The sequence below is a fragment of the Falco peregrinus genome, chromosome 10, assembly GCF_023634155.1.
Source record: "Falco peregrinus isolate bFalPer1 chromosome 10, bFalPer1.pri, whole genome shotgun sequence".
In the NCBI taxonomy this organism is placed as follows: Eukaryota; Metazoa; Chordata; class Aves; order Falconiformes; family Falconidae; genus Falco; species Falco peregrinus.
In genome coordinates this window covers 31,000,361-31,025,111 of record NC_073730.1, presented here as the reverse complement: position 1 = coordinate 31,025,111, position 24,751 = coordinate 31,000,361, and the positions used below count along the sequence as shown (strand labels likewise).

The 24,751-nt window shown below is 42.2% G+C and overlaps 1 protein-coding gene across 7 annotated transcripts in view; it reads right to left on the bottom strand.

The window, feature by feature from the left end:
- Positions 1–24,751, bottom strand: part of FGGY (FGGY carbohydrate kinase domain containing) — a 325,638-nt gene that overhangs the window by 212,518 nt on the left and 88,369 nt on the right. The window lies entirely within an intron of this gene.

The following is a 24,751-nucleotide window of genomic DNA, read 5'->3' as shown; positions in this document are numbered from 1 at the left end:
GCAAGATACAGGTACATGCGCTCCATGAGCAGTCGATGGGAGCCAAGGTTCCAGCTGCAGCAGCAGCTGTGGAAGGCAAGTTCAGGCAGATGATAGGATGATGGACGGTAAGGCAATGATGAATCCAGGGAACAGACAGCTGTTTAGCTACCAAAGAAAGGGACCTCGTTAATACCTCTGAGCATGCCTTTTTGGTTAATCCTGCAATGAAGTGTAACATGCCAAGAAAGGCAAGTACCCTTCTATCCCATATACTGCAAGAGTCTTCTTGGTGTGGTCAGAGCCACCACCATGGCCTCTCTTCCCGAAATACAGTCTGCACATGATAGGGAGAACAGAAACACACCACTTCTCATATGGCTTTTTTAACAAAGCAATTCTAAGAGCATAGTGGTAGAAATTCTGGTATGAGACTGCTTAAATTCAGCTGGTCACATGCTGACCCTTCCTTTGGACTTCTTAGTCCCAAAGTTTAGGGTTTTGTACACCAAAGACATCTCCTTCATATCCTGGGTGTGTTGATGGGTGACCTGTATCACAGACAGTCAGCAGGACTTAGCAGTGTTGTTCTGCCAGATTTCAGCGCTCCCCAGGAAGGTGTCTCAGCTGAAGGACTCAGAACCCACCACATTATTGCAAGAAGATTACATTATTCCTGATGCAGTAGGAATAGAAAACATTCTGTATTGTAATATGAACACAGTGTAGCCTTTTTGCACAGCAAAAGCCTCCAGCCACAACAGCAGCAGGAATTAAAACCACACTTACAAGATGTCCAGATACAGTATATGTTTTATCATTATTCTACAAACATATGTTTTGTGTGACTTGGTTCATTTATTTCCTTTTGGTTTTCAAAAGCCAACACATGGCCCTGAACAAAAATTACACTTCATGTTTTATTTGTTCAACTCAGTTAAAATCACAACACTTGTTTTGTAGAGTTTTACATAATAATGTGTTGTTTTCTATGTAATTTAATTTCAGTAAACTAGCCTGAAATAATTTAAAAAGTCTACGGAGAGTTTGTGAATGCATTGTTAGGGACTTGGATTTTAAACATTTACTCATGTCAGACTTAAAATTTGATTTGAGTGTGGGAGTTAGCTGCTTCCCTGTTCGTACATGGAGACAAAACCCACAACATGCGACAGGATAAATTCTTCCAGCTTATCCAGGACTAAAAGGGAAGGCTGCTAAACTCTGATGCTCATCTATTCAATTGGAGGACTAGTGGGGACAAAAAGAGGTGGTTCAGGAAACCCATTTTTCAAGTACAGATTTCAAAGAGGTGGGAACCGATTGTCTAGTGGAAGGCTGGGATTGCCTGATAGCACTGATGGACAGACTGGGTGAAGGAGATATGTGACAAAGGAGATGAGAGATGACAGTCCCTCAATGATCAGTCTGGAAAAAGAAAACAAAATGTCAGCAGCAGTAAGAGAGACTGAATAAACTGGGGGAGAAGTCATGAGCTGGGGGAGACCTGGACATCTCAGAGACACTGACCAAGACCCACAACGTTCTATAGAGCAGCGAGAAAACCAGTGCAGGATTTCTTATTTTTGTTTTTCCAGGTCTGTTGTTAATCATTTTTGACAGACCTAAAGGATCGCCTCCTGCTGAACAAGGCTGGACTTCTGGGAAAGAGTGTGCTTGAACAGGGGGAAATGAAGGAGGGTAGCATATGTGGCTGGCATTCCTGAAAGCCAGGTAAAATGCTAGTGTGGTTGCATAGTAAGGGGAGTCTAAGAGAGAGATGACCCTGAGCAATGGGGCCAAACACATCGGTCAAGTTGGGGTTGAACTAAGGGAGCTTCCCTGGGTGTTCAGACACGGCATTGCTGTAGCAGTGAGTCAGAAATGAGACAGAAGCGACTCACAAAGGATGAAAACACTCAACACAAGCACCCAAGGCATCAGGAGGCTTTACAGCTCTGAAAACCCTACAGTGTGTCTAACTGCAGCAGTAAGTACCCACATGACATTAAAAGTTGGTGCTAGATCACTTTTAAAAACAGCCGAATCTTTCCAAAATTGTTTCCTCCAAACCAACTTTCTCCTAAAAGCCCCTGGAAAACAAACAAGCTGTCAGATTTGTAACATCCAAGACTGTATTTCTCGTCCTTACCCTCCTGCATGCATCTGCTTTTCTTTCTTTTTTTTTTTTTTTTTTTCCTCTTCTGCTTTCGTATGGACAATGTATCAAGCAGTGGGATTTTGACATCAGAGCAGAAACTGGTTGCGACATAGCAACGCATGACGAGCAGAGAAAGAGAAAAGAGGGCAGCACACCGACGCTAACAAGCTTGTCGTGTATCCGGCACTGCTCGTCAGCTGTGACTGCACACTGCGCTCCTAATTTTGATATGACGGCCACGAAGGATTGTGTTCCTTCATTCTTGCTTCAGCTGAAGCTACGCTGCAGTTACAAAGGTTCAGAAACGCTCAGCATGCATGTTTTAAATTACAGATAATGCATTTTGATATGCCTTTTTCTTGGATCTGTAGACAAAATGACTGCAGCGGGGTTTGAAAAAAATCAAAGGCAGGTTTCCCTGGGAGATACATATCAAGCTATGCCTGTGTCTCTGGAGTGTTGCAATACAGCTTGCAGCAACCAGGGAGAAATCAGTTCTCCTTTCCACAGCAAAGGTTTGAAAAACAAAACAATTTCTTATATCTAAAGAAAAACAGCTTCAGTGGATTGGTTAAGAAGTCTTCCTCTGTATTTTTGAGGACTGACCAACATCAGGACCACAACTCCAACAAAATTAAGATTAAGCCTGTTGTCTAAAGAGATTGCTATTATACTTACATTTCTATTAAGGTTTCAAAGTAACATAGCACTAAGTTGCCAGCAAGAAGGGGGGGGGGGGGGGGGGGGGGGGGAAGTAATGAAGTTACAGTCCCTTATTACACAAACGCAACTTGAGACTTTTTTTAGGATGTTATCTATCAGCCTGTCTGGCAAATGTCTGTCTGGTAATAATGTATCCGTCTGCTGAAACAAGCCTAAATAATGCAACATTATATCAATAATTAATAGGCACATAGGTCAACAAGTTCAAGACTAATACAGGCAAATGAGAACTGAAGGAAATGGCTCGTTTGGGGCAGCTGCCAGGCCCGACATGGCAAGCGCAGGTTTGCAGGAAAACGAAGGCAGGAGTGTTTGCAGTGCAAATGCCAGAGCACAGCGTGCTTCAGGGAACATAGCTCTCCATGCTTACATCTGCTCAGTCCCCACGTACTTACTCACGGAAACCAGGAACCCACCAGGGTGGCACTTCCCAGGCAACATGGGATCGCTTCCTCTGGGAGAGAGAGGCAAAGCCTGCTCTTTGATTCATACCTTCACTGAAATTCCCAGAAATGCTGTTCACCACCTGAAGAAGGAGGGAACAGTTCTAAAGGCTGCTGTTTCCACCACTGGGTGTACAAATCTGGCACACAAGATATTTTTTTTTCCCTATAAATAAAATGCTCTCACCTGCCTTTACCTGTCTGTCAGATGCCAGAGAATGGCTGAGGCTTTTTTCCCTATAGTCAGAGAAACAGATGTATTCAGATGACGACTCGCATCACCCCAACGAAAAGTTTCTAAGGGGGGTGGGAGAAGCACCCTCTGAAGGTGCCCCTCTTCATAGAGGGAGACCAGACAGCTACCATGAACTAGACACTTTTTAGATGGCTAAACACAGTGAAACAAATGAACGCCGTGCAAAATGTCAAACTCTGCATCCTTTCCAAGACTGAGTGGGCCAGCGAGCATCAGCAAGATCACATCTCATGTGGATGCAGCAGCACCAAGGGCAGGTCTTGACCTTCAAGCCTCCTTAGATGCGTGCGCTGCTCCAGTGAGCTCTGAGGCCCTGTGGCACACCCAGACAAACAGAAGTTAGCTCACAGAAGAAAAGAGCAATTACAGTATCCCGTGCTCTTGATTTGGGAGTCTTTAACTTCTCTAAGCACATCTGGTAGTCCAGATGAATCGTGAGAAAAATACGTATTGCTGATTTTAGTACAAGCTGACGATAATAGCTGAGGTCACCTACCAGCCAAGAAAATTTGTGTCTGAAGTAACCTGAGGTATTTTAAAATGGAAAAAGAAAAGAATCAAACTTGCCATATGAAAATGAAATTAAAATCAGAGCAGACATCAAAATAGAGATATGGAGAATCGGGTATTAATAACATCTCTCTTCTGAGAAGAGTACAGAAAGTCACGGTATTTCTAATTGTGATTCCTCACCAGCGGTCAAACCAGGAGCATGGGCTCCCATCCCATACAGAAGCCTCCTGACATTACTTGGGATCCAGTGATATAAATAAAAGACTGAGGTTGCTATTTGTAAAACAAACAAAGGAGGCAGGCTATGATTGTCAAGACTTCATCACCTGCAGTTGTGGTCAAGGATCCACATATCAGGTGTTCAAGCTGATCCGTGCACACACACACCCCCTACACAATGGGACCCCTTAACAATAAAAAAGTTACTAAACATCTCAAAATGCACACAAGTGCAGTGTGGTGTGAACACAGAATCTTGGTGAAGCAATTATACTGTGTATGACAAACTTGTCTTAATAGTAGTAACTTAAATGCATGGGGGAAAGAATTAGATTTTGGGTAGGGTTTTTTTTTAGTTGGTCATTTGGGTTTTGTTGTTTTTGGGGTTTTTTTTAAACATAGGTCTTGTATAAGAAAACACAGCAAACGTTGCAGATACATTTTCAGAAAACCACAGCTTACTTACAACCAAGGCAGTACAGAAGGGAAACTGAAAGTAGAAAAGAGAATCACAAGCTGCAAAGGCAATTCTAGTAACAAGTCATTTTAAAAAGCAGATGACCAAGATAGAAAAATCCCAAATTAATATTTCCAGTAAACTTTGCTTTTAAAGTTGTGTGATAACTTAGTTACTGAAGATTCTGTCAAAGGGATTTTCTTCAGAGAGAAGTCCTAGAGTATACAGAGGCTGTTTTGTGCTCTCGCCTGTTTCTAAATAGAAAACACTGATTCTGCTCACTCAAGGAATTCCACCAAGCTCAGAGGAGTGACACCAACGAGTTAGGTCAATACATGATCCATTTCTGAACTAAGATGAATTCATAACAAGAAAGTCATGCAGTCCCACAGTTCACACAGTCAAGGCTCTGCAGAATGCATTATGAACCTTTCCTGTCTCCTTCTTTTAACAGAGCACATGGTTTTTGGTGTGCAAAAGCGCCAGAGGATTTGTATGCATTACCTCATATTCAAGAGACCTAAGCACTTGGGAGTAGATTCTACAGAAATTAGTGCCTAAATGCTGGACCCACTTTTTCTCCCAAACTCTTTGCCTAGGTAACACTGCTGCTTTCCAGGGAGTTTCTGACCCACCCAGGAATCCACCTGTAGAGGCAGTGGTTGAGTGGGGCTGTGTTCAGTCAGAGCGCACACCCACTGAATTATAGAAATCTGCATTTAGCCTTACAACGCCAAGATTTTACAATCAATACCATTGCAATTTATTTCTGTAACTTACCTCTGGACAGAGGTACACATTGCCTAAGGAGGAATGAGGAACGCCGTGGGAAGTGCAAGGGGCTCTGCATCTCTGGGCAGTGACAGAGGAGCAGGAGTGCAGCACCCTGCTCCTAGTAAGGGCAATGTCTCCATCCCCTCCTAGTCCCCTCCCAGCTTCCATGGGAGCAAACCCAGGTGCTTAAAAGCCCCATGTATACATCTGAAGTCCTATAGATGATCTTGGACATGGCTAAAGAGTGAAATGTACCTCTGAGAGCACCTGCAACTGATTCCAAGATGCAAGACACTGAATAGGAAAAGGAAGTATCTGGCACCTAGACTTAGGTGGAGTGCAAATTTTGCATATTAAAGACACTACAGTTGTACAGAAATGATCAGATGAGATGACTCCTGGCAAGAGGTATAATATGTACTTGTATAAAGAACCTCTGGGACGGAGACACCCAATTCCCTTTCATTCTGAGTGGCTAATTCCCTTCGTCTTTGAACATCCACCTAGGTTATGTGGGATGTCATTAGGTTCCCTGCTTCTCTCCTAAGGGTAAAACAGTGAAGGCCAATTTTTTCCAATAAACAAAATCGGATTTCCAGGGTTCACTTCTGGAGTAAGAGCAACCACTTCATAGTTCAAAAGTAATTGCTTTTATCATAAAGTAGGATTTTATCAAAAATCCCTCAACTTAGTTGTGCTGAAATCAGAAATCACCTTTTATCGGTACACATGGTCCTCACCATCTTCTGACACTTGTACGGTTCTGTCTCTGACCCCTCTTTATGCCAGCTCCATTTTTGTTGTACAAAGTCCTCTGTTCTACAATGCAAAATACTCTTCATCAATTTAGACAAAAGAACTAAACTTCAAGAGGTACTGTGTTTGCACAGAAGAAGTTTGGGAGTCAGCAAATTAACATGGTTTGTTTTGTATGTCCAGTTACTCGATCCCAACCCCTTTCTCACCCATATAGTAGGAGGGGTTATTCTTCTATTCATGCCTCACTGTCTTTTAATGGATTTAGGGCACAGCTCTTAAAAATGTATAAGAGAGACAGGCATCGCATGATTTTGCTATGGATATTTTATGAGCAAGTCTGGGTGAATGCCGTGTGCTTGAAACAAAAGACTGCACAATTTGCTACCAAGGCAGGATCTGTGTTATTATGTCTTGCATTCAAGGGTTCTGAGAAGTCTTGGGCAAGAAAAACAACAAAACAAAGGCATGGGAGAGACACCATGGCCTAGTAAATGGGTCAAGACAGCACCGATACACTGCTTTCATTGTTATTAAGACCTATAATTCAGTCATTTGTCAGAGAACAAATCCGACTTAGGAAGCAGCAGCCTGGCCCCTCCTTATTTTATTGGCTGTTATTTGGGGGTTGCATTTGTCAGTTAATTGACTTAAACTACTACCTTCAAAAGACAACACTAGTACCTAGGTGTTTTTTACTTCTGCACCTGCAGCAGCCACCATAAGATATTTTGGTACCAAGAGCCCCTTCAGCCATTATTTATCAATGGAGTGATTAATTTACATCTGGAGCATAGACTTCCACCGCTACTGGACTGATTAAAGGCTTTGGTTATTCAACTGACAAAGAAGACATCACTGATGTTCAGGCACCTGAATCTTTCAGATGTGTTTTCATAGAAACACAGCTAAGGGAATCTGCTTCCCTGAGGAAGTAGGGATGTGCTTAGTACTTGGTACCTTCCCATTTCCAGCTTGACTGTAATTCCCATGACACATCTTTAAGGGTAAGATCATACTCACCGAGGCCTTGGTCTACCAACGGTTACTAAATGCAGTAGGTTGGATGCAACCTCCAGCCCAGCAAGTCCTGAAAACAGCTGACTGCCAGAGGCTGGCAGGGCATCCCAGGAACGAAAGCTGTTCACTGTTTCTTACCTTCTTTCCCAAAGTATCTATGATGACTGATCCCTTCCAGACAAGACATGGGAAGGGTGGTCCCATCTCCTAATCCAGTGCCAAATTTTCCTCTTTCATATTCTAATAACTGCAATCTCCATGAGCAAGAGTGTGATGAATAAGGACGTGATACCAGATCCAGACAGTCTCCCCTAGGGAGAGTTCCCACTATGCAACAGCAACAACCCAAATTCTCTATCATCAACTTCAGTTTGAGCTTGCAGACACTGGCAGGTGGTGTTTTTTTCTGTGGGTTGTTAATCTCATTTATCATGGTGGGCCTACAAGGAATGAAGCACTAAAGCTCTTGCAATGCTTAAACTATTCACTGAAAAAGACAGACACAGGATGGAAGTGGGGATACAGCACACAATCCACTGCTCATCAGCCTTTCCAAATCTGTTTCTGCAAGTACAGCAAATAGCATTCTCTTCATACTGTTTTCACTTATAGGTAACTACAGAGCAACACACTTATGTAGTGCATTAGGACTGGAGAGCTGAAGGAAACTGCAAAGCTAAGTACCAGTAACACATACCCAAATTCTAACTGCAAGCACATGCATATATGAGCAGCACCCCATCTACAGCTAAAAATGCCAGTGTCTTTCTTGTAATCTTACTCAGAAGCGAGGTTTTAAAGAATCAGCTTTGTCAGAGGCATAAGATTCAATCTTCTGTTTCAGTGCGATTCATCATTAGGGAGGGCATGAAGGAATTTTTACACATTACTTTTACATGTCACTATCTCATTTTTCCTATTTGAATCTCTTACAATAAACTCAATGGATCCACAGTTTATACAGCAACCCTGTAATAATACTCAGAAAATACAGAGACTTTTGTAAATATTATCTTATTATACCAAATGTAACGACTTCTATTTGCTATTTATGGGAATGCATTTCTCAAGATGCTTCATAGTAGAGAAATGTAAATACCTCTTAAGTGGCAGTTTCTATAGAAACTTATTTTTCCAGTGAATTGCAGAATAAACAGCCTCATTTTCTACTTTGCTTTAAACCTCACAGAAACCTGCAACATCTTTCCAAAGTGGCGGATAATAATACTTCGCAACTCTGTAGCCATTTAGGTCTTTGAAGTTTGCTGTAAATATGAACTACTTACGCCTTCAGGAGTATCCTTAGGCAATAGCATTAGTCTCAGGAAGAAGGGGAGGTAAAACTGCAGGTAAAAGACTTTATACAGAGCAGGATGTCACTGCCTAACAGCTTGATGTGCACTCACAACTTTATTGCTGGCTCTATCACAGTTCATCTTATCCCAACCTCAGAAATCATCAGTTTTACTCCCATCAAGAAAAGGTCTCTCTCAGTAGTAGCTCTAGAGTGAGGGTGGAATACAACCCCAAAAACAGACAGCAGCAGAAGTATTATTTTTCAGAAGCTCAGTTGGTTTTGCCCAATGGATACGTGAGGAGTTAGCAAGTTATCTCAGGGCTGGCCATGCTGCTGCACAGCAAAGCAGAGCATGGAACAGCACTGGTCTGGAGCTGGTTTGCCTACCAGATTTCAAGAAAGCTAATATCAGAAACCCATTTTTCCTGGCATCGACACAGCCTGAAGAAGCTCCCATGAAAGTGGCCATGAGGAATTTCTGTCCTCCCCTCAGCCTGTTAAGAACCGCTGTGCCCATCAGGTAAGTTGAGGAAGGAAGCTGAAACTCAGTTGGGCTGAGCAACCACTTCTGATTTTTTTGCTACGACACTTCTTTTACAGGGAAAAAACATAAAAACACTTAAAACATGGTATGAGTGCAGAGCCCCACTTGCCCATGAATGATGCTTTCCAGTAAGAAACAGAATGTGTTTCCCCAGATCCCTTCCCACTGCCCTGGGGATGTTGCTGCTCCTTAGGCTGCTATGGAAAGCTGCCTGGGCATCAGGCACTTAATCCCCCAAGGTGTTTAGATGCCAGATCTTCATGTGGCTAATTGTGCTGCACATCCCCCTTACTGCCATCCCCAGTCCCGCACAGATGCCGTACGTTAGTGCTGAGATCACAGCCGTAGGAGTCAGCCCTCCTCCACACACCAGATGGCTCGCTCTTCTGCGTTTGTTTTTAGTGCTTACCTATCTGCTCCTCAACTTCTGATAGTCATGTGAATTTGAGAAGGGAAAAAAGAAAAGACTTCCCCGACAACTAACAAGGGAAAAAAAGTTTCCTTTTCATATGCTATTTCAAAACACAGAGAATATACTCAAGAAGCATTCTGAACCTTCTCAGAAATTATAGAAATCAAGAAATAGGGGCAGTCAGAAATGTGGAAAGTTCCTCGGTATCCAAACAGTGTGGGCAGCTCAGTCAGTGCTCTGCTCCAGAGACAGAAGGAGACACGCTTCAGACCAGTGGACAATAATGCCCAACATTTTGGCTGGCTTCCAGTTCCACTGCATAATGAAGAGCAGGTATTTTCCACTTTAACCTTGTCCTTGCTAACCCAGTGGTATTTAAAAGATGGTAAATCCATCTAAATTTAGCAATCAGAATCTGATTGCACTCTCTCACTTTTAGGAATGGACATGTTTTGATTTTATCTAAACAAAACAGCTTGTACTTCTGTGCTACCTTTGCAGTAAATAAACATGTAAATATATAAATAAACAGAAACTAGTGCAAGTGAGGCATTTTACAAATGTGTGATATTTCCTCTCTGGACTTCAATCTGGTACAGCCCTACTAACTGTTATGATTTATTCTGTAAGTTGAATGAGATCCAGCTCCTGGGGGGGATATATAATTACGTCTAAAATTTTTTTTCTCAAACTTGATTGCATGAAGAAGCCTTAAAGTGTGACCCATCTGCATTCTCAAGACTTGCAAACAAGAAGGCAAATGGGGAGACCTCTAAATGATTTTTTTAAAAAGCATCTTAGGAACATCTTGCAAAAGCCTATCTTGACGTAGACACGTAGATACTTGACGTAGACACGTGGTAATGCTTACATGCTAAAATAAAAGACAGGTCATTTTATGCCTAGAGCCTTCTATCATGTCACAACAGTGTTTGTGCTGGTGGCAGAACTGCTTTCCTGTGATCTTCCCTCTCCTGTTGCAGATCTCTCCCACCTCCTGCTTTGGGCTTCTCAGCTTTACAGTCAGCGCAATCAAAGAGCACGCAGAGGGGTGATGTGTGCCAGGTGCCACCTGTGGTTCCTGCTCCCCGCAATGAACTAAAAGGGTGTCCAGCAGCTCACAGAGGTGATGGCACCATTAATACCACTGCTGTGGCCTGCATGGATATGGCCAGAAGTGCATCATCTCTTCCAGACAGGGATATCAGTTTTGGAATGGACCAGAAAGACAAGTGTTACCTCAAATAGGCAAGCTGGGTATCCTCACAGAAAAATCCAGGTTTTTTTCTTCCCATCACTGTACTGTCCTCCATTTTCTTCCTATGGCTAGAGATTGATGAACATCCATTTTCCTTTTCCCCACTGTAATGTCTGTTGCTCTCACATCCTGGTCCCACTTAACTACGTCCACATCCTTCCATACCGCAGAACCCCATTCTCCCCATCAGTGGTCTCATTTCCTCCCCCATTTCTCCCATCACCACAGCCCCTATCTTCTCCTATTCCCAGCGGAGAGCACTTTGCTCCCCATCTGATTTGAATTCCTCCCTCCTTACGTGGGCGATGAATCATTCAGAGTAATGGCATTTTAAAAACTCTACAGAGAAGGTAGGTAGACGCAAACCCGAGTGGGAGTGCATATAAAGTACAGTGTTAGTGGGTACCTTCAACCCCAAGACTAGAAGTTCCCAAACTTCCCTGATGTATAAACAGTGCCTAAGGGCTGGATGCTTCCTGCTGGACATATGTGTTGATGGCAACTACCACAGGCCAAACCAGTGCCACGTTATGTATATGAATATATAACACTTAATATTTAATCTTCATTTACCATTTATCATTATCATATCATTTAATTACATTATACCATTAACATATCATAGATCACAAAAGATTCAGGAAGAAGTCAGAAAGATTATCTAGAAGAAAAAAACCCAACCATAACAATGAAACTGTGTTTCCATTCCATCTCAACATTTGGGGGAACAGACTTTTCACCTTGAAATGCTTCTATGTCATTAATAGTGCCCTTTCTATGAAGAACCACCGAAGGTAAGTAACATTTTTCAGCTTTTGGCCTATCAACTACTGTCTTTTCTGATTAAACTGGAGCTTAATTCTAGTCTTAGCCCTGCACAGATTATCTTAGTTCATGTATCACCAACAAAAAGCCCTTCTAATTAGAGGGTGATTGGAAACAGTGGTCATATCGTCTCACCATAGGCCATGTCTCAGTGACATTTTCATTCTGAGTCACAATTTGATTCAAGGCAAGAAATAAAATTTTTACTGATGGAAGTTCTGCAGTATTCTTTATCACCTGAACACATGAAACAGAAAAGCTACAGTATGTATTTGTCCAGAACTTGATGTGCTTAACAAATAGCATGTTGTTTAATGACTTTACTCAGAACACCTACATGTTTTGTTCCTGTTACTTGTACAGCTCTTACATGTGACAAAAGAGACTAATTTTTCAACAGAGGAGGTAGAAGGAGGGGGAACAGCTTATGGACTTTTAAACATGTCTTCTCTCTGAGAGGCAAATATAATAATAACAATATGGGGCTCCATACCAGCTGTGTCTCAGGGACTTCTTTTAAACCTGTTTAGCCTATAATTGAAGGATAATTTTCCTTATTGCCAACTGTCAGCTCACACTGACATCACAAAACCCAACAGTGTTCTTTCTGGCTTATGTTTCATCACAGTAAAGAATTCTGAAATCTGAATTTTCCTTTGTGTGCATGAGTATAATCCTGAAAATTATGGCCTTGGTTATATTTGCGCAATACCCTGTACCTGGTAAAAACTTTGCGGTGCGTATGTACCCCCCCAGTCACCACGTGCACTAGTGTGTCCCTCTTTCTGCTCCAGCCATGAAGCTATGGCTTGGCCACCCCTGAAGCTCCCTGGCTTGTTAGCTCAACTGTGATTGCCATTTGATGTTCAGACCTCCCCAGTGCATCCCCCAAGTCAGCTCTCATGTAGCTCCGTGTGCCTCTGGGATTTCAGCCGATTGAAGCTATGCCTGCCCGAGGTGAGCATCTTCTGCTCAGGGAGAGGCGCATCTGCTCTGCCATCCAACTTCCCTGGGTACAGAGCTTTTCCAACCACCTTCTATGTGCTTCCTGCCTGACCAGGATGAACAGGGACAGAAATAAGGAACTGTAGAGCCAAACCCACAAGCCTCTAAAGAGCTATTAGAGACCAGTGTTCTTTACACACCCCAAACATAATACACATGCATAATAAACAGCCAAAAAGAGCTCAGGCTGACATAAAAACCCTACAGTCTGTTACAGGGCTGAAAGAAAACTTAGCAGACAGAAGGATGCAATGTTGCATTTTCAAGAGAGTCACCTCTTGCGTTGAAAAATCTATTTAAAACCAATAAAACTTCTGTTTTCCTTTGGTCATGCTTTTCCTGTGTCTGATCCTGCCACAGCACAGATTCCCATGGTGTAATTAGAGACCACAAATGACAGAGAAAAAATATGTGCAAGTGTTACACATAAAAGTATTGAGGATAAAAAATTGTCTAAAATCTCTAAACTTCTAAACTCTAAAATTCTTCTAAAACCAAAATTTTTGAGTAAACTGACATTGCAGGTTTTTTCACTTGGATTTCAGACAGAGGCTAGCAAAATTTACAGTAACAAACATTTTAATTGTCACTCAAATCAGAAAGTGACTCAGCACTGCAAGGAAAAGCAAGACTAAATGTTGTGAAGTTCTGACAAACCCAGCTGAGGAATGAGCAAGCAGGAGTCCAACTTGGAAGCAGACGCAGAGTATGCTTCTGAAGAAAACTTTGCTGATTGTATTTTGGAGGGGGGTTGTCACAGGGCAGTTTCACTGCAACGTCAAATCACATGTGGACATCGAATCCAGTGCCAAATAATTCCTCGTGGGTATAAAACCAGTTGAAAAATTCCAGGAAGCCCTCCCTTACAGAGGAAGCCAATTCAAAGTCCCCAAATACATCCCAAAAAACCCACTTTGTTTCCATGTTTCTCAATCACAGGCACCTCTTTCTGGCTTCAGGGCAACTCTACCACTATTTTCAGACTTCTCATCTTTCACCCATATGCACAAGACAGCTGGCCCTGATGAACTCACCGGCCCAGCCTCTGCTTGTCTCTGGCTTGGGGTAACTTGTACTGCTTACAGATAGTGTTTCTTGAGAGCAGCCCCTCAGATAACCTGCACACCCAGATAACCCCTGGTTCCCTTCCTGCATCTCTTGACAGATCTGTCGATTTGTCCAGCTTCTGGAGGAGACACACTGAAACCAGGAACGGAGGGGTCAGGTGAGGGGTATCAGAGATAAGGAAGATGGAGGGATCTGGGGGAGGGCAGGGGGAAAGGGAGGAGGTTATGCAGGGCCAGAAGCTGGAAATGAATTACAGTTCGAACTAGTGGTGTGGCCTGCAAACCTGAGGCCCAACACAGCTGGCAAATCTCAGTATAAATCTCGTCAGTTTCTACACTTCACATACAAAATGAACAGAAACATTTTCCTTCCTTTGGCTAATTTTTATGCAAATAAGAGACAAGGTCCAGTTATAAGAAGCTGTTGCTCCCCGGTCCAGGTTCACATCAAGTCTCTGCTTCACAGATACCAAACCATGAACACATCGCGGCTGGGAAGAAACGCTTAATTCCAGATCCAGGCTGGAACAACAGATGAAAGCTGGCGGTTGGAGCAGCAACTGGCATAACCTCAAATCTTTAGGAGAAGCCATCAAGGGACACCAAGACTGATCTCTTCCTCTGCCTGTTGCAACACATCTGCTTGGGCCGGGATTCCAGGCCATTCCCTTACTGACAAACGTCAGCAAGCAGCGTGTGCTTTTGAAGGCTATTACATCTGTGTCCGACTCACACTCACTCCAGAGGTTCCTGTTTCATATCCTGTTCTGATTGCTCTACATTTATCACGTAAATTAATTTCAAGTACACACAGGGGGGTAAAAAAGTTGGTATGCATAAAGATTATAAAACCTGAGAATTTGTTAGGGGTTATAATAAAGCCTGGTGTCAAAACCACACTCCCACTACACAAATACACACGTACACCATGAACCATGGGTTGTATTTCAAATGAAAGTTAAGGCACAAAACCAAGCCATTTGGTTTCCAGCAACCTTCTAACATGCGCCTTTGGAGACCTCCTAACTTTCTGAGTCCTTACAAACATCACAAACTGAACGCTAGAGCCAGCAACACTTACTCCTCCCAATAAACTGCACTGATACAAGCCCTTCAGAGGCAGTGGGTCTCTGTGAGACAGGAACAGTGAGCAGTAACAGATTCAAGTGCTGGCTTCAATGAATTTGAAGGGAAACATTTCTCTCAAACAGTCAGAACATGTTGCAGAACTTTGGAAATTTTGTGTTTCTTACCTGTGGGACAGAGAAGTTTTAATTTCTAATAAACAGACCTTTTTGCATCTGAAGGCCATACTGCTGCAATGAGCATTGCTCTGACAGGGCAGACTGCCACAGCCCTTTTTGCCATCAGAGAGCTCCTGAAGGCTGTGCTGCCTATGCCTGCTATTCTTGAAAACAGAGATGGGATTACAGGCTTCTGTGGGGTGTCCTCAACTCACACCCACAGAGACTCAATGTGCAGTTCTGTGCCGACATGATTCTTCCAACCATCTACTCCTGTGCTGGGCACTAATCCAGGGAAGTTAAAAAACCCTCCCCCATGACACCCACTCAGCACTACAGTATCTGTTTCCCAACCCTTCTGATAAGTGTGACTGTTATTCTGTTCTAATATTGTCCCAAACACAACATGCCCCTAAGTTAAACAGTAAAGGAGGATAATTCAAACTAAGCATTTACCTGCAAACAGTTTTCCAACAAAAGGGGTAAAAAGATATCCCAGCCCAAACCCAACAGAGCATCACAGCTACTGCCTTCGGTGTCTATGATCCTCTAACAACTGTGACCATGCTAGGACATCAAGGGCTAGGTTCAGCAATCAGACTTGAAATACTTCATGCAATAAAACACCAAGTGCAGGTTGTTTGGCTCTGGTTTTCATGCTGTAGGTTACAAATGTTTTGAAAAATTTATCTGTCTTGCAATCAGTAAATAAGCAAGTCCTGAGACCCTTGATGTGGGAAATGTATTTCTCTGATAGAAATATATTCCCATACCATCACCAAAGGGAGTGTAAGTCCTCAGTGAGTAGTAATACAACAGTCCTACTGCTGTAGCCTACTCAAATTGTCTCTGCGATTACCTCTATCCACCGAGCAAGAACAGCAACACGCAGTTAGTGCTGTTTTTCAGTAACATCTGAGAACAGACCAAACTCTCCAAGTTCCTTGGTTAATGCTATAGCTTACTGGGCTAAGGCTGCGCTTCTATGAGCAATGCTTAAACCTGCTGTCAGCTCTAAAGGTGCAAGAGGTAGAGTATACCCACTTAAAAGACTTGGTACTAGCTCCTATTTCAAGCTAAACTTCATCGACACTGTTTATTTAGAAGTTAGGCTTTAGGATTCACACACATCTCCTCTCAGTCTCTCCAAGACAACAGTAAATATCTTTTTTCTTCCAACTCCCAATATGAGATGTGCCCTAAAAAAATCTCCTGGATCATTTAAATACCAACATAAGGATTCTTGCAACACAGGGAGAGAAAGAGGGGGATGTATACCACATGAAAAAAAGAATTTCTCCTGCATCATCGGTTCTCCTTAGAAACTCAGAGGAGACTGTTTTGTGTACACAACACTGTCTCTGTTACAGACTTCTTTGAAGTCTGAAGAAAGGGATGTTGCAAAAGGGAGCTCCTACAGTGTGCAGCTCATCTAGTCTGCCTTTAGGTCAACCCAGATGGAAGAGATAGGGCCCTCATGGCTCGCTTCACCTTCATCTCTCCATTTCTGGGAAGGGTTTCATCAATGTCACAGAGAAGATGTTCAAGCATGCTGCATTCTTGAAGCATAAACCCCCTCTTATTTCACTACAGACACAGCAGATCCAAGTGGATCACGGAGAAGGTTATTTGTACCTATTTACAGTACCTCACAATGCAAATGAGCTGAAGACTGAATATGCAAATAAATGCATTTGAGGAACCAAAGAATACAGTTTTCTCAGTCACCAAAAATGCTCTGCTCTTTTTGTTCTTCATTTATGCCTGTCTTTCTGTTTCCTAAAAGGAATCTTGAATAGTGCTTAAATATATATAACTGTTTCTAATGTACTATAAAGAACAGTGATGAGTTCACACTTCCCTGAACATGACCTGAAGGCTTCAAATTTATTCAGACAGGAAAGCACATACCTTTTTAAAGATAAATTATGTGACTACAGAATCAGATATAATTAATATAGTGTGTCCTCATTCTCCGAGGGGGGTGGGGGGGAGGGTGGAGATTATCACCATGAAATATCAGCCACAGATTAGATAGGGTATGAAAGAAAAAGATTAAAATGTGAATCGTGGCTCTTGTTCAGATACATATCTTTAGCAGAGTAAATTTCACCTAGTAAGTCATTTTAGCTCCATCAACAAACCACTAATCTCTGGTAATGGTGTTCCAGGTTACCGACTGAGTTGAAATACATGGGAAATGAATGAACGCAGCATGCAGATCCTGGATACCTGTATTTGTGATGCTGTTGACACAGCAGAGGCTCGGTGTGCTCCTGCTGCAGCCATGCTTCCTGTTACTATAAACATGCTCTGTTTGAAAAGGGGCTACTATGGGCACACATGTGCAGTTTATAGCTACTTTTGTGCCAACATAAATCAAGCCCAAATGCCATCTCAATGACATAATGTAAGACTTATGCTTAAGGGAGTCCACATACATAAGTGGGTTCCAAAGTAATTAATTTGAGGAGTCCACTTACTTACATTTCAATCTCACAACCAGACAGTGTGTGCCGTGGTTCCCTTGACTTTTTAGCGTCAGACTCCCCAAATTTCACTCTTCCATTTCCTTCACTTCCTCACCTTTCAGGGTCAGAGCTTAACACCGCAAAGGGAAATGAAACAGAGAAAAACAAAACGAAACAAGCTGCAAAGCAGATTAAAGCCACGTTTGACATTCAGAGGTACAGGGTTCCTTTTGCAGTTACAGGTATGAAGTAGCAATAATTTTGTGTCTACAACTCTCAGTATAAACATGTTTTTTTTAAAAAAAGGAAGTTTCCTAAATGCATCCCCACTCAAAAAATGTCATGGCTCTTTAAACATATTCTATTTAATGTTCGAGTCAGCTGTTTTTTGGGGGTTTTTTCTCCTTAGAAATGGTCTGGGAAGTAGACAGAAACCATCTTACATTTCCCTCAACTCTTACTGCTCTAAATGCACGATCTCTGAGGCAAAGGTCTTTGCAAAGCAAGCCACAGAAATATGTGCTTCTGCTTGTTAGAGAGGATGGATCTGCCTGCCAAGTGTCTTCTCCTGAGTGAGACCAAAAGAATTGCCATCAGCCTGTGGCTCTTGCAGAATTCCTGCTCTGACTGCACTGTTAAGCAACACCCCACACACCAGTCTGCTCAGAGAAACTAACTTGCTAAAGTCAGGGTCCAATTCCTTTCCCACGAAAATCAGAAAATTAACTCCTACTACCTTCTGTGGAGGCTGGATCAGATATCAGTGAAGAGACATGCAATTAGTCATGGGACAAAATGACCCATCCAGATTCAAGAGGAGAGATGTTTTATGGGAGGTAATTACCCAATTTATATATGCTGCCCTGAGTCAGTGGGCATGAGGCCATTTAGCAATTCATGGGATCAGCCTCAAACCAAGGATTCCCATTTTTTTGCAGCCCAGAAAGCTGGAACCGTTTCACACAGCCAACACGAAGGTTATTAGCTTGGTCCCACACTTCTCCCTATAAGATGCTCACAGCTCATTGGGGAGGTCAGAGGGATTACAGCACATTTTTGCAGATCCTAGTCCATTCTTAAACTGCAGTGTTTCCATATTTGTTTGAGCAATACTAGTGCAGAACCTGTCATATCAGACAGGCTGCTTCAGTCTTCATGCTTTTTAAAGAAGAGAGGATAGTGATAATGAGGACATTTCCAATGAGATCTCCTCTGGTTCATTTTAAATGTTCACCCTCACTTTCGGAAGGGATTTCACCTTTGTTTCTGATTTACTCTGATGAATGTGTAGCAAGTGCCTGGGCTGCCTCAATACTTAATGCACGTATTTCCAGGAGTTTCTATAGACATTCATCATTCTAGCATGATCGATATATAACGAAGGAATATGAGAAGCCAGTAACAAGAGGTCAGACTTCATGGACCTGATGAGAAAGGCCCAGAAAAAACCCGTAAGAACTGGTAAGAGAGCATAACAAAGCATGGCAATGACTAACCTTTCCTGTTAAATAGGTGTTTACACAGCCAAATTCTACTAAGCTATTAACCGGGCAGAAAAGAAAGACCCTCACTTCCAAGTGGATTATTCCATTTCTTCTTTCTCATTTGGGACCTAGAAAACAAAATTTCAGAAAATGATGCCGTGGTTTTGAAAACACTAATACAATTTGCTGAACACCAGTGGTTTCTTCTACAACAGCTTAAACAGACATACAACACCTCCATGATTATGAATATCTGAGGGAGGAACCAGATTTTTCGGTTTTACACTTGGAATTAATTCTCCTGTACTTGCCTTGTGTCTGAAGAGAAGTAAACAGAGGGGGGGAAATGTGGCTAAAGGAATTATTCAACAAAATCAAAAAATGCATGTGCACACTCTTACAAAAACAAAGAAAGCATGCAGAGAGTTAGGTTTCTTACGAGAATCTCCTTTATTTTAGAGGAGAAAATGTAACGATTGTATGATTGTAATGTTTACGTAAAGATAAATGAGCAGGTAGAATAACTGAACAAAGCCATTAAACAAGACTAAATTCCCAGATATGATTTAAATTAATTCATGGCCATATAGGACCCTCTCATGTCAGAATACAATTCAGTCTCAGAAAAATCAAAATAAATGTTCAGAGTTTTAAAGGGTGGGTCTGCAGTTCAGAGGTGAAACAAAAGCAGCTTTTCAACAAGTCATCCCAAATTTAGAACCGAATATTCTTCTGCTACAAGGCAATTAGACAATTCTTCCAACCTGGAGATGGAAGAGCCCTGAAAGAAAATGCAATGCAGTAATCAGCCACACTTAACACAGTAACAAATCAGATGAGAGTGGAGGAGTTTAAATGAATGTGCAAGTAGGAAAGAAACACAGTACAGACTTGAAGCTTGTCTAATTTTTTTGAGGTTTTAGGAAAATAAATGTCTTCCATCACATCTTGTCTTTTGCTTTCATGATCATTTTGCGATTTCCAGATTTTTACCAGCTACAAAGAGAACATACTCTACTTTGCACATGATGGTATGATACCCTATGGTGACAAAATGATATCCTATGCCAGATTAGGGATCTCTCTGGTCCTTACATATCTGTGGTTGTAACCACTAACAAAAGCTTAACAAAAAAGTAAAAGGAAGTTTGCAATAGGCAGCTATGGGCAAATCTGCCCACAAGAAGTTTCTTTCTTCTCCCTAAAAGTCAAAGCCTGATCTGCACCCTGAAGTAATACCTCTGCCTTATACCACTCCTAATTATTTTCAATCCTTGGCGTAGTCACTGTAAATACTTTCATAAACTGGATAAATGCACCTTTTTCAGGGTTCTCCTGAATTCTTCTTGGTGGTATTTTGTGGCAATTAATTTGTTTTATGATCTGGATACCTTCAAAGATGCCTTAATCAAGAGCACATTCTGGCCTCACCACAAAGCTCCTAAAATTCTTATGCATTAAGTCCAGACAAGCCACTCCAAAAATGCAGACAGGTGCCCACAGGACGGGCAAAAATGTCAGAATTTCCCCATGCCGGCTGGTAAACATGTGGCCCAGCTCCCTGCTCATCAGCTTCTGCCACAGGTCTGGGAAAGAGAAGGTTTGAATCCAGGGAGTTACTCTTCCTTAGCCAGCTCCAGGGAGCTGCACCCACCAGACACTGATCCTGGGAGACGTGCTGTGGAAGCCTACCTTCCAGCTGACCTTGTGAACCAGCTGCTGGCTGCAGACAAGTCCTTCAGCGAAGAGTGAGGGATGAAGGAAGTGGGAACAGGGGCAGCAGGGACACTCCCTGCAGCCTCCACTACTCCCAGAAGATGTGCTTTTGGGGAGCAGGGGCAGGGAGCCTGAATTAGTGGTTTTAAAGTTGGGGGAAGAGGTGCAACAAGTCTTAGGAGTATGTGGGAGCACACAGGAAAGAAAACGAGGGAACTGCTGCTATAGATCCTTAGGTCAGTGTAATCAGCAAAGGAACACACAATAAGCCAGGAATGAAATCACGGCTGGAGCAATGATTTTGTGCCACCAATAAAATCCTATGGGCAGCAGTCATTGAAAGGGTAGGCTTAGCCCGGGTTTTTCATACTTAGGAGCACAGGCAGTCAGCCTAGCTAAAAAGCTGAGAGGATGTGATTTATGAGGACAGAGCTAGGTTAAACAACAAGTAAGGGCAGACATAACAGTCTACAAATACCCATAGGAGTGAATGTCAAGGAGTATGAGGAATTGTTTTGAACAGCAAGACAAATTTCCTAAGACTGAGGTGCAGTGGCTTGTGAAACACTTGCCCAAACAGCTGAAGTTCTGTTGGTCACGACTAGCCTGGGCAAAGCACGAGCAAAGGAAAGGCAAGGAACAATTCTGTGTTGCTGGACAGGTGAAAGAGATCATTCAAATCTGTCTCATGTTCAGATGAGTTCCACATCTCCTTCACCACAGAAGCTATCTGCAAAGTTCAGCAAGGTAGATGAGCTGGAGACAGCATTCTGGAGACATACTGCAACTGCTTTTCCCATTACAATTTTTGTGATAGCAGCAATTACAAACCTTATTTAATCAAGACTGTTTCAGGTTGATTGTATAAATGAAGAATTCACATAGCTGCTGTTGTAAAGGAGTAAGCACATAACATCACTTATAGCTAGAGAAAGACTACCCACCACAGCAGTTTTACTACTGTTAACATCAAATTTATCCTGCACAGAGGGTGAGCGTTACCTCATGCACCCTTTCTCATGCCCACTTAAGCCCCTGAAATAGCTCTTACATGGACCTGAACTTTGTTCTGTGCTGAGCACCTGCATGAAGGGTAAGATCCAGCCTAAGGTCATGTTTCAAGGAGGTAAAGATTTCAGTAGCGGGCCTACAGAACATGCCTGGTACTCCCCACATGGGGAAAAGAGCTGCTGGGGCCACATCGAGCAGGAATGCAAGGGAATGCAAAGTAAAAAGTAAAAAAACCAAAAAGGACCTTTGAATTTTGTTTATCAGCATGGCATTGCAACTGTGGCAAGGTGAGGAACAAGAGGCTACAATTCACAAGGTAGAAAGGGAGAATGGGATTGCCTCAGAATCCCTCAGATTGTAAAATTATCACCTAATTAAAGGAAATAAACACAGGTAAAGGGGAGAAAAGAGCTCCTGCATAGTCTGGAATTGTGATAAGGGGAGGGGAAAGGACTAAAACAAAGTAAATGCACAGCCACAGGCAACAAATGTAACCCTAAGATACCTTTTATCTCCCTCTTTTCTGGCAGATGTCCAATCCCCAGTCCCTGCGGAATGGTTTGTGCACCAAGGAGGATAAAGCCAACAGTTTCCTTACTCCCTCCTGCCCTGAGACATTGGATCACTAATGTGGAGCACTGCTTAACTCAGAGAGGGAACCTAATTCTCACTTAGCCCTGACTCTCCTGAAAAACAATCCCAATGCTGGTGTCCAGTGACAAGAAAGGAGAGACCAACTGTTCCTTGGCCTCTGCATGGAGGAAGAAGGTAAATTCCCTACAACTACCCCCACTGTACAAGACTTTATATTTTTTTCAGAATGCAGAAGTGAGAGGTGAAAAAAAAAAAAAAAAAAAGAAGAGGAACCACATGTGACTCCTGTGGTGAGGAGGGGACTGAAAGAAACCCAGGAAAGCTGGCCGGGGGGGGGGGGCAGGATTTTTTTAGGCTGAGCACCATTAGGTGGGTCACTTGATGGCTACGTGGTTTCAACACATGCACAGAACAAAATACACTGCTGGAGTGTCATAAAGAAAAGAGACGGATTTCAGAACAACCTAAAAACAAGCTGCAGTTTGTCTCCCATCTAGGGAGGACCATCCCAGCTAGGAAAGAGCTGACCATCCTAGAGGAAATTCTGCTCAATATCATAACAATATTTCAAAGCATTTTGGAGATTTTGGAGTTGATTAAAGAGAAATTCAGGCATAAAAAACCAAAGAAGCTGAGGAACTCTTTTTGTCAAAGGTTTACAACTGGCAGGAAAAAACGTATTGAGGAAGAAAAGCCTTGTAATTAAATCCTTAACTTGAGATTCAGGTTCTTCTTCTCACCTTAGCTTAATGCTCAAAACACATTCACAACAAGAGGTGCCTTACATATTTGTAAACACTATGTTGCTTAAAGGTATGTGATACAATATAAAATATCATAATCCATGGCATGCTGCCAGGAGGCTACAGTGGGAATAGCTGACTGACTATGCAGTAATGTCATTCCCGGGGTAGATGTATCTAAGAACATTCAGGTAGTGTCATGGTACACAAAATTGTGCCAGGGAGAGATTTTGAGTCCATTGTGTCGGTTTCTGTGTTGAGGAAGGAGAGTGTCTTTCACCTCGCTGACTTGTATGGGGCTTTTTCTCCTCAAGTTTTTTTGGAAAAATCTTGAGCAGGAAGCTAAAACAATTACCTGAACAGAGCCATAAATACTGTAAACTTTGAGTTTCCCAAATAAGCACTTTCTCATGTACAATAGCTTCCCATGAGTGAGACTACCTTCTGCCATTCACTTTCATTTCATTAGTTTTGTGGTGTGTCACAACAGATCACACTAAAAACTGAGGTAGGACACAAATAGAAGAAAACAATCCTTACTGTGAATCTTTACTTTTGTCTGAAATCCTTTTCTGGATGTTTATGGCATCCCATAAAGTTGCTGAAACATGCCTGCTCTATTTTTAATTGTCATTTTAAATGCCAAAACCCAGAAGTCTTGCTTATATTGTATGTGAACACAGTGTCTGCTTATGTTCAAACCCTCAGGCACTTTAAATAACTCTACTGTACACAGAGAACGTTGTTCATTTTGTTTTTACAATTTTTGCCTGTGTAGAAGGAGCTCTAATGTCTTGAGAACATAAATGTATGTTCATAACCAAGGAGCAAGATCACAGCTGGAATCTACCTGAGCCTCGGATCATATTTCAGCAGTGGCATAAAGCAAAAAAGCAACTTATTTCTCTGTTTAATTTACAAGAGCTACAACTGGAACAGCACATACTAGACTAACTGACGTAACGCACAGGTGAGTGCATGTTACTGGTCCACCTCTGTGCCTGATCCACAGGGAATATCAGCCTGTTTCAGCCAGACTTAAGAGCCATTACCACTGTAGCCCTAGAGGAACCTTGTCCAAACCCTGGTGCATTAGTAAAGGTGGCAGCTGCCATAACAGCCTTCTGTGTAGGCTACAAACCTGGGACATAAAATGGGGTTCTTTTTATTGATTCCAGTCAGTTTTGTACCAAGCCTCCATTGTTCTGTCTTAAAGAATAAACCATTACATAGGACTCATAAGTGATTTTGCTTTTTTTCTTTCAAGGATTAAACAGGAGCACATCGTAATTTCCTTTAAATGCATCTATTATTCATCAGTATTCAGTAAGTTTTATTATGGGCTTAAAAACAACAGTATATATATCTTCATACTCAATTCCGATCTGCTTAAAACAAGAACATGTGTTCTGAAACTCATATTCACTGTTTAGATGTGATTGGCCATGAAAGTCACAGGGTATAATACGTGTTCCCTGAGTAAAGACAAGGACAAGTATCTGGCCAATGTTCATTTTTCACATTAGTTTGCTGTAAATAATCTTACATGCAATTTTGCCACTTCCTTTCTGTTGGAGTCTCTGCAAGTAGGTTAGCATACCAGGGCTTGCAGAAAGCCAACACACAGTATTTACAAACAGAGAGGAAATAAATTAATTTCACTGTCTGATTCAACACTGGAGGAAGGCTTTTTGCTTCACCCACCATAATAAGAGAAGGTACAATCCCTCCTCTAGTCTGGCCATATTACCAGACAAGGATAATTCTGCTGAGTTAGGG